We start from the raw sequence: 12017 nt of genomic DNA, 5'->3' as shown, positions 1-12017 counted from the left end.
GAAACTGCAGCAACTGACCCCTAAAGGTAGTGCAAGCTGAGGCAACTCGTGTCAAAGGTGGAGCAAGCTCCGATCACTATTCTTGATATTTACCCATAATGTGAACTTAGCTCCTAGGAGCTGTATTATTGTTCAACATTATGAGAGAAGGTCACTACCCAGACCGGTTTCAACCTTTATTGAGGTCTCATCAGTGAATAGGCAACCTAGTTAATATCAAGTTTGTAGCAAACAGAACTTACAACCCTTCTACGAGTTTTGCCATGAGGTGTCCTAATAAATTATTAGATATATGAAGAGCCAAAGGCTTCAATTCGGCGACATATAACTTGTTTAAGTTAAGGGATATTACATCCCATATAGTTTCTTAGCCAAATAAGAAACTCAAAGATTTTCATGCCGAATATAGTAGAAACTATATAAAGTTTGCTGCAGTTTCCAGGTATTTGCTTACGCTTGGAATCGCCGAACTTTATATAGTTTCTAGGTATAGATGCGAACATAGATTGATAAGAAAATAATTATTTTTTGACTTAATTGTCATAATAGTAGTCTAATATTGTCTCCCCTTCATAATAGTAGTCTAATACTGTCATAATACTGTCTGCCCTTCCTGGACACACTAATCACACATTTTCCAGAAGGTTCCTTATCATTCTTGGTTTATAGAAAACCCACACATACAGGGAGATATTTATACAAACAATCACACCATCACCCATCTCAACAATATGGTATTCTAAAAGCACTAATCCACAGAGCTAGAGTAATTTGTTCTGATAACATTGCTCTCACTGCTGAACTTTCTCACCTACGTCACACCTCCTTGACCAATGGCTATAATTCCCATAAGATAGATAAAATACTAAATCCTCCCCAGAAATCCCCCCCCCACCCACTGTCTACCACAGAAGACCACAACAAAACTGTCACCATCCCATACATTAAAGGCATATTTGAAAAGATATCTAGAGTGCTTAACAAATACCAACTACACACAGTATTTAAACCTTATGTGAAACTGGCAAGTCTCATCTGTTCACCTAAGGACAGATTCTCTCCTTTATCACATCCAGGAGTCTATGAAGACCTACTTCAGTTGACCTCTAACCCATTACCCAGCTTTGCAGATGACAGCACATTACACTCCTCCCTTTCATTTGACAAACCCTACTCTACGCAACTCACTTCAACCCACAGAACATCAACCACCACTGCCCTTAATTCTGACCTCCAAGCCATCCTCCAATGGGGCCCAGATAACCTCGTCAACTTCAATGCTAGTAAAACCCAGTTCTGTCTTATTTCTCACAAAAGAAAAACCATTTCCTCCAGCATTGTTTTTGATAACAAATTCCCAGACAAGATGAAATTTCTCTTCTCGGAATTACCCTGACATCAAACCTTTCCTGACATAAACACATCACAACCATTGCATCCTCAGCTTCCAAGAAACTAGGTTTTCTCTTTCACTCAAGACGCTACATCACCTCTAAACAGCTGTTAACATTATACAAATCACAAATCCGCCCACCTCTCACATTTGGAGTGGGGCTCCTAAAAGCTCCCTTGACTCAATACAGAGGAGAGCAATTAGACTGATAAATAACCAATCTCTCACCAACTCGCTCCCCTCACTTTCACATAGCCGCTTGGTCTCTGCAATCTGTATATTCCATAAATATTTCCATGGGAAATGTTCATCTGAAACAGCATCAATAATTCCCCCACTCTGTACTAAGCCCATTGGAATACATACAGCTGATGCCCAACATCCTTTCACAGTACACCTTGAAACCCAAAGAACAAGTTTCTTTTCCTCCTCCTTCATCCCTGCTACTGCAGTACTGTGGAACAGTCTTCCCTCTGATGTATTTCCCAAGGAATACAACATACAAGCTTTTAAATCAAATGTAAACAAATTTCTCCTTTCCCAACCCACCACCCATATATGGTACTAATGTACTATAGGTTGACCAGCCAACCTCTCGTATATGGACCCAACATAAAAAAAAAAAAATAAATAAATAAATAAATAAAAAATCAGCACCCACCAGTACAGATTCCACCATTTAAGATCCACAGGCCTGTGTGTGTGGTATTATGACCTGCTGAACAAATTGCCATTCTTTGGTCTCCCTGCCACCCTCTGTACTTAGGTAGCCAGCTTCCTCTCTGGTCATTCTCTGCAAGTCATGGTAGATGGCTTCCTCTCTTTGAGCTTCAACATCAATACTGGAGTGCCTCAAAGCTCTGTCATATCATCTACTGTCTTTCTCTTGTTCATAAATGACCAATCCTATCCACAGCTTTGCTGTGGGATTGTGAAGCAAAAGTGAAGAATAAGAAAGTAAAAGATTGCGACCGCTGCCTCAGTATAACAGGACAGAACTGAGAATCCATGATTGCTAATCAATCAATGAGAAGATTGCACAGGAGGAGTAAGGGTGTGCATTTTATAGATATGTGGAGTGAATTAGATGGACAAAAGGCCCAGTATATATGCCCGATGGACCACACTTGAATAGTTTTGGAGTTAAATGCATATACACAAATGCACAAAATATCAAAGATAAAGGAGAGGAGTTTTTGGCACTGATCAGCTCATCTTGGTGGAAAATTACTGGCAGCAGTGAGACCTGGTTGACAGAGAATGATGTAGTTACAGGGATAAAATATAATGGATATTGTATTTTCAGAGAAGACAGAGGAAACAGGAAAGGAGGAAGGGTATTATTAATGACAGCTGAAAAACTTTGATCAACAAAAACAGAAGTTAAGGAAGATTGTAAATCTGAGGGAAACAGTTCATTTGAGGCTGTCTGGTGTGAGATCGAGGGCAATAGGACAAAATATATTGTTGGTTGCTGCTAAAGACCCGGGGGTCCAAAAGAATATGTAGATGAAATGCACTCACAGATTAGCATAATGAGTGTGGGCCAAGCAATTATCATGGGAGACTTCAACTATAAGGATACAGATTGGAAGGAGGAAAGGGCACATGGCAAAATGGAAATAGAATTTATACAGTTACTAAGGGATAATAACCTGAAACAGCACATGATGAAGGGGAACAGGGGTTGGAGAGTGTTGGATCTCATAATAGCATCAGAAGATCAATCTATAACTACAGTAGCAACTCTACCTCCAATCAGGGAAAGTGAGCATGCAGTCTTGTCCTGGGAGGTTTGCTCAACATGTAGAATTTTCAGTCAAGAAAGAGTTTATGTGGAACAACAAAGCTGGCAATTATGACAAAATGTGGCAACTTGGAGCAGTGCCATGGCATAAGAAGCTACATGGAATAAAAGTCATTAGTGCATGGGAAGTGGTCAGGGATTGTTTGAGTGAGGCAGTATCAGAGTGCATACCCAGGGTCAGGAGGATAAACTGAGTAGAGATTAAGTGCATGAGTAACAATATAAAGCAGGAGCTGCAAAAAAAAAAAGCATTGTGGAAGGAATATAAACAAAAAAGGTGATCACAGCATGCTCATGAGCAATATAAAGCACACAAGCAAGAATGGTAACTAGCATGATAAAGAAGGTTAAAGAAGATTTTGAGAGATAATTAGCTAAGGAGGCCAAAGTGATTCCAAAAGTTTTTTTTGCTATGTAGCAAGTAACAAAAAGAATGATTATGGAAAGATACTTTACTCAGTGCTGATGGTAAGACAGTGACAAGCAGAAAAAATAGTTCAGCTACTAAGTGATCACAGAGACTGGTGTGAGAATTGAGGCAGATGAAATGGATGTATTCAGTAAATTGAAAAATATCAATATGAATACAGCAATGGGCCTCTGGCAAGGTTCCAAGGGAGTGAAAAGAGGGCAAGATGATGGCCCCTAGACAGAAGTAGCAAACTGCAGACCAATTAGTATCTCTGGTGGTTAAAGTACTGAAAAACTTGGTTAAAAGTAAAATTCAGGAATGGGTGGATAGGAATATGATACCCTTATAGAGGAAAGCATGGATGTAGAAAGTTTTTTAATAAGGTCAATAATAAGGTCAAAGCACCTTGTGGCAACTTGTTTAGGTAAAATTCATAAGCTCTGCATTACTTCGACCTTAGCATTTTCAGGTCTGGCTCCCAGTGACGAGACCTCAATAAAGGTCGAAACCAGTATGGGTAGTGACCATTGCCTTTAATGCATAGCATCATATATCTCTGCAAGGGGATGTGCTTTACATTAAGGGAAAAATACTAAGGAAAGTGATCAGAACTTAATCCACCTTTACCACGAGTTGCCTCAGACTTGCACTACGTGCAGGCGCAAACTTAACTTACTTGGGAAATAGGATTAAAAACCAAGTTCATATAAAATTACTTGCTATCTTGAATACAGGAAAGCATGGCTTTGTAAAAGGTAGGTCTTGCTTCAGTAATTTATTCACATTTTATAATAAGGTGACAGCAGAATGAGATAAAGGAAATGGCTACACCATGACACTGCTGGGTTTTGCAAAGGTATTTTGACAGAATACTGCATGGAAACATTACATAAGTTTGAACAAATGGGAATGAATATGCGGCTGATAGCATGGATGGGGTGACTGATAGACATCAGAGGGTGGTGTATGGTGGAGTGGAATCAAGGCAAATGAGGATGATTAGTGGAGTGCTCCAGGGTTTTGTACTAAGACCGCTACACTTTAATTTACACATTAATGATATAGTGGAAGATTTCTGTAAGAATATTTAGTCGTTTGCTGATAATGCAAAACTTGAGAGGGCAATAATTGATAAAGGTGAGTATGGGCAAAGAACAATGGTTGCCAATTCAATGTTGCAAAATGTAAGATGATGCACTTAAACATGAAAAGATTACATACTCAGTTTCATATCAATGGTACTACATTATAGGAAATTGATGGGGCTAGGGATCTGGGGGGTGATGGTGGATACAGATTTGAAATTCAGAAGATATATTGCAATGGATGACAAAATAGCTCACAGAATTACTTGATGTTGCAGAACACATTGAAAAGTAAAGATAGGGCAGTTATTATCCTTCTTTATAAGGCTATGATTTTTTCACCCGCATTTCTTGGTGGAGAGAATTCAGAGATGACTAAGCTGGTGACAGGTCTGAGGAATGCTCCTTATGAGGATAGATTGAAGGTGTGTGGGTTGCAAAGTTTAGCTAACAGGCAGAGATAGGGGGATATGATAAAAAACTTATAAGTTACTAAAGGGATTCTATAAGACTGACACAAAAGAAATGTTTCAATACATGAGGAGTAAGGGGAGAAACAAGGGGTCATACTTGGTGGTTGTCTAAGAATGCACTTAGTAAGGATTAGTGTGTAGTAGTAGTAGTTTTTTTTTTTTTATTACTTGGAGAATGGTGAAAAAAGTGGACTGGATTGCCAGAGGTGTTCGTGAGCACCCCAACATTGAATAAGTTTAAGGAGATGTATGATAGGTATTGCATGAATAATGGGAAGTGTGGGTCTCCCACGATGAGTCTTTTGGCTCTATGGAGATACTTGTCTAAATAGTAATAATAATAATTAAAATGTTTCTTATTTTTTTCATTTAGAATTTATAAATATTTCAACATATTTCAACTAAACAATGTTTCTATAAAACAATGAAATGCAGAATGCACAGAAAAGTACTCAGAGTCACATCACTCTTTTTTCTTGGTAACACATTCTCAAAAGTTGGTGAAGCAAAAACAGACTCACAAATTCATTATAGTTTACAATAAGCTTTGCAATTCTGTAACAAAGTGTGTGTGTATATATATATATATATATATATATATGAAACATTATAAAAATATTACATGTAGTAAAACACCTGTGGTTTTAAAATCTTGGTTATTTTATTAATTTTAATAATACTCTTTTCCCAACTACTATTTAACAGATAAATATAATTCATTTCAAGCATGATTAGCACAGTGGCCTGATTGGAGTGACATTAAAATATACCCTGATTTAGTGTTTTCAACTGAATACATATTTTCTATGGTTTTCCAAAATCTCCACAGAACTTTTTTTTTACCTTTTTTTTTTAAATGCTAACCCATATTTAGTGTATACATTTTTGTTGTTTTTTGAACCAGAAAGATATTTCTTAATAGTTCAGAAAATAAAGGTGATTAACTTAGAAACACAAGATAATCTTGATATTTTGTTCAAGTGTACTAATACTTTTGCAATGTTTGGGGTGCATTACAATATTGGCCTGAGGCACACTACAAAAGTATTAGTACACTTGAGCAAAATATCAAGATTATCTTGTGTTTCAAAGTTAATCACCTTTCATAGTTACACAGTGATCAGAGATGATCAGAAGATCTGTATTTGAAGCAAGCTATGAGAACGTATATTATAACATTAAGCCCACTTACAATAACAACATTAGGATGTTAACCAAATGAGTATATCCTTTCCTTCATAGTTACACAGTGATCAGCATTCATTATTATAAATTATGGAAACAACTACCATGTTATTTTAAAACTTCATTTTAATATAAACCAAAATAATCACTCATAAATTAAAGATGCCAAGAAATTATATTCTTGGTTTCATCCTTTATATCCAAGTGTAAGCAAACAAAGTTTGAAAATGAATTAACTTCATGACAGGGCAAATCGTATAGAGGTTAATGATTTCACATCAATTGCCTTAGTATCCCATAATGCAATGTGCATATTCTTACAGACATGTATAATGCTATGCATTATGGGAAGGGCCACTATCCAGACTGGTTTAGACCAAAAATATAATTTCTTGGCATCTTTAATTTATAATATAACCAAGTGGAAAAACTTTCAACAACTATCTCTAATCAAGAGTATTTTAATAACAAGGTATGACACCTTTTGTCTACTTGTATATGGAAACATGACTTCCTCATTACTTCAACCTTAGTATCACTTGTGGATCTGGCTCCCACTGATGTGACCTCAATAAAGGTCAAAAATGGTCTGGGTAGTGGCTCTTTTCATAATGCACAGCATTATATATGTCTATAAAGATATGTGCATTACATTATGGGATAATAAGGCAACTGATGCAATGCACATATCCTATTGTGCATTGACTTCATGACAGGGCAAGTCATTAGCCCTGTCATGAAGTTAATTCATGTGCAAACTTTGTTTGCTTACACTTAAATAAAGGATGAAAGTAAGAATATATATTTTTGGCACCTTTAATTTATAATATAACCAAATGGAAAAACTTTCAACAAAAATAATCACTCGACATTTTGACCATCATATCACTGTCATCTGGAGTATACATGTATATACAAAGAAACAAACTACATTAAAATCTATATGGTCTGTTAAAGTTACAGTAATTGAGTCAACTGTTAAAACTATTGACCTCTGGTGGGGGGGGGGGGAAACCTTACTACATCAAAGCTATGATTTGTAACCAAATCATTAAGAGATATATTAAGCTAGAGAGCAACATGCTCTCACATAATTACTTATATAAATTAGAACAAAACAGTATAGGTGGTGGTCTCCAGCTTTTGATGTATGTAGTGGTGCTGTTTTTTCTCCCCATAGATCAGGCCAGTAGTTTTAATGGTTGACCAAATTACTGTTTCTACTTTAGCATACCATGCAGATTGTAATGTAGCTTGTTTCTTTGCGTATATATGTATACTCCAGATATGAAGGTCAAAACATCGAGTGATTATTTTGGCTTATATTAAACTGAAATTTTATTATAAAATGGTTGGGTGTTTCCATAATTTATAATAATGAATAACCAAATGAGTGTTACACCTTTGTAAGCATGTACTTCAAATACTCTGCATATACCATTACTTTACTACTCTACTCAGCATACTCCATACTGTACTACTAACTGTTCCTTTTCCTGTGATAACACAAGCTTAGAGGATGCTTTTGGAGTGAATGAAGTCCTACAACAATCCTTATAAAGTTATTTAGGAGCACATTCTAGTGGAACACGGACCTATTCAATAAATAGAGTAATCATGGGATAAACTATTTGAGTCTGAAAATAACTTGATATGTTACTAATGAACGCAAATAAGAAAGGGGGGGATAAATGAAAAAGTTTGAAAACAAGAACTGAACTGAACTTTGGAGGTAGACTATGGAAGAAAACACTGATTTGATTCAGCTAGAGAGGCATGTGAAGAAGATGAAAATTCAGCAGTAGAGAAAAATTCCATGGTAACTTAGGAAGTTAAAAAAGCAGTCATGGAAAAGGAGAAAAAAGTGTATCGAAAATTCCTTGCAAGTAAGTCAGCATGTACCATGAGGGAATACATATAAAAATATGAAAAAAAGTGAAACAATGTATAAAACTAGCTAAACAAAAGTCATGGGAAGCTTTAGTAAGAATACAGAAAGTAAATATCAGGAAGGAGGAAACTACTGAAAAAGCTTAGAAATGGAAGAAAGAGTAACGTAAAAGGAATTAGAGATGATAAAGGTGACGTGAAAAGTGAAGATGAAGATACCCCTTGATGCCTGGAGTAATTACTTTGAAAGATTGCTTAATGAAATAAGAAGTGATAGAACTGTGAAAGAAAATATTCAAAAGGAATGCAGTCAAGAATATATACTTGAAACAGAAAGCTCTCACATACATGAAATGGAAAATAAGTTGGAGTAGATGCTATGTAACCAGAAATGCTGAAGTACTAGTTTTATAGTGGCTCACTGCATAATTCAGAAGGCATGGCTAAAAGGTCAAATTCCAGATAATTGGAGTACAGCTCTCATAGTACCTATCTATAAAAAGTGAAATAAAACTGAGAATGAGTGTGCAAGGAAAGATTTATGCAAACATACTTGAGATGAGACAGATGAGATGAAGAAAAATTGTGGAAGGGAAGCTTGGCAAAGAACAAGCTAAGTTCAGGCCAAATAGGAGTGTCAAGATCATGTTTTCACTTTAAGACAAATAGCTGAATAATGAGAAAATAACAAGGATCTTTATTTAATTTTGTAGATCTAGAACTTCAAAATCCAAAATTGTATGGTGTATATTAGATATTATATCAAGGAATATCTAGTCCATTTTTGAGTTACAAGACAGCAGTTGGAATTAAAGGAGGTACAAGAAAAAAGGTATGATGTACCATTGGGTATGAGACAAGGGTGTAAACTATCACTACTTGTTGTTTCAAGGATACTTGCAACATAAGACTGAATGATATAATCACGTAATCACAAGAAAGATATTTATTTAATCAAATATTTCAGTCTGGAAATAGCAGACCATCTTCAGTAGTATTACAAGAACAGTTTAAAAAAATACAAGCTAGAATACTAACAATAGATCGTTAAAATTAGAACACTCCGCGTGATGTTATATCACTAAGTATGAAACGGAATATTTTGAAGTAGAAACATGATTGAATTTGCTATTAAAAAAAAAAAAAAAATCATGTTTCTACTTCAAAATATTCCGTTTCATACTTAGTGATATAACATCACGCGCCGTGTTCTAATTTTAACGATCTATTGTTAGTATTCTAGTTTGTATTTTTTTAAATTGTTCTTGTAATACTACTGAAGATGGTCTGCTATTTCCAAACCGAAATATTTGGTTAAATAAATATCTTTCTTGTGATTACATGATTATATCATTCAACTATCACTACTGTTATTCAACATATATATGGATTACATTATGAAGGAAAGTGGCATAAGATTGATATCAAAATTGGAGATGTTTATGCTTAAACTGTTAAATCCAGTACAAGTCTGTAGGATTCCTTAACTAATTGAATAATTGCTGTAACAAATTTAGGATGAAAATCAGCAATTAAAAGAAAATTCAGCAGAAACAATGAAAACTTCAGATTCATTCTGAATAGGGAACCTATAGTAGTAGTAAAATATTTCTGCTATTTAGGCATAATTTTTGGTGAAGACAGCAAATTAAATAGGGAAACTGACAGTAGAATAATTAAAGTTGGTATGGTAGAGATTTGAAGGAAGAAATTTATATGGAATAAGTGAAAAATAGATCCAATGTTAAACTAGCAACATACAGGACAGAGTTCAACCAATTTTAACTTATGGGTATAAGAGTCAGGTTAGAAATAAAAACAGTTCATCAAAGATGGGAAACCACAGATATGAATCTGAGAAAAATTAAGAGAGTAAAGGGGTGGCATCAGTTGATAGAATCACATTTAAAATATTAGGACATTAGGAAGGAACATGACACTGTTAGCATCCATGAACACATGAGCAAATTTCAACTTGTAGTATGGTCAGAAGTTTCACACTTTACTGTGATCTAATCAGTGGGAACTAGATCCAGTGAAAATATTAAGGTCAAATCAATGTAGAAGTCATATTTTCTTTCTACAAGTAGTAAAATTGTGTATCACCATATTATCAAAATGTTCTGGATCAGAGATAGTTTCAATATTTTTTTTTTTTTTTTTTTTGTTACAAAGTATGTGACTTCTACATTCATTTAATATTAATATCTTCCTGGGTCTAGCTCCCACTGATGAGACCTCAATAAAGGTTGAAACCAGTCTGGGTAATGACTGTTCCCAGTTCGTTATGGGATATTGAGGCAACTGGCAACTGATGTGAAATCAACAGCCTCTATATACAGAAGTAGACCAATCATGAAGATACTTCATGATTGGTCTACTAAAAAAAATTTGTTTGCTTATGCTTGGGTAAAGAATTAAGAACATAATTTCCTATTCAGTTTAAAATACTTAGCAAATTAGTGCATTATTGTCAAGGAGTATTCATTTTTATCCTTCCTGGCTAAATAGTAACATGTACTAAGCTAAAGCTTTTGGGCTCTTTCTTCAAAATAATGCATCCTTAAAAATAATTCATTGCATCAATATAAGAAAACATCACTCCTAGAAGTTAGTTTTATTTCATAAGAAATTAGAAACCATATCTTCAATAATGTACTGTATCTGTTTTAATAAATTATACAATATTTAACTGAGATTTTTGCTTTTGGCTCTGCATCCACATTGCCTGCCTGCCTGCCAGGACAACTTCCCCATCTCCTGCTGCCTTACATGAAATAAATAACTAATTTAGTGTTTCCTCTACTTACTATACAAAAAACGTTTATCCTTAAGAGAAGCATTAAATGAAGGCTTTGACTGATATAGGATTATTATTTGTATATAATTCAGTTAAAATCCTTTTCTTTCACTTCACTTTGCCCATGAGACTGTAATATAAACCAAAGTGACTTTGCAGCTGCTAACAGCTTTGTCATTGCAACTGCAGATCAACAAAATTAATTACAATTTAAATTATACTTGGCAAGAAACTTTATTCTTGGTTAATCCTTTGTCCAGATCTAAGCAAACAAAATTGCCGGCCTGGTTGGCCGAGTGGTTAGCATATCCGCTCTCCAGCCAAAAGTTGCGGGTTTGAATCCCACTGTGGGCATGGATGTTTGTGATTGTCTGTGAAAGTACTAGTGGTGGTAGTCGGCGGTAGATGGCATTGGTGTTAGATGATCAAGGTTGGTGGAGTAGTGAGACGAAGAGTAGATGCCCTCCCTCGATGAGTCTTAGGACTCCCTGGAGGTGTGATGTAATAATAATAATAAAGTACATAATCTCCATGACTAAGCTACTTGCATATAGATGCTGTGACTTCACATCAATACGCCATTATTGGATACTGAGGGAAATGATGTGAAGTCAATAGCCTTTTATAAAAGTGGCCTACTCGTAAAAATACTTCACATGCAAAGTTTATTTGATTTGACTTGGATAAAGGATTAAACAAGAATACAATTTCTTGGAAAGTTTAATTTATTTTGTAACCAAGTAAAAAATTCTCCACAATTATCTCTGATCTAGAGTATTTTAAATAAGGTGATACATCTTTTTGCTACTAGTATATGGAAAAATATGACTTCTGCATTAATTCTAGGTATGGCTTCCACTAATGAGACTTCAATAAAGGATCACTACCCCAAACCAGTCTGGGTAGTGATCCTTTCCATGATGCAAAACAACACATATCCGAAAGGAAGTGTTTTGCATCATGGGATACCAA

At 35.2% G+C, this 12017-nt stretch overlaps 1 protein-coding gene across 1 annotated transcript in view; it reads right to left on the bottom strand.

The window, feature by feature from the left end:
* The window catches only part of rudhira (breast carcinoma-amplified sequence 3 protein rudhira), a 532797-nt gene that overhangs the window by 80305 nt on the left and 440475 nt on the right, over positions 1–12017 (bottom strand). The window lies entirely within an intron of this gene.

Source organism: Typopeltis vanoorti, chromosome 4, assembly GCF_054136105.1.
Source record: "Typopeltis vanoorti isolate ZY-2024b chromosome 4, IOZ_Tvanoo_1.0, whole genome shotgun sequence".
NCBI lineage: Eukaryota > Metazoa > Arthropoda > Arachnida > Uropygi > Thelyphonidae > Typopeltis > Typopeltis vanoorti.
This window is presented reverse-complemented; position numbering and strand designations above follow the sequence as displayed.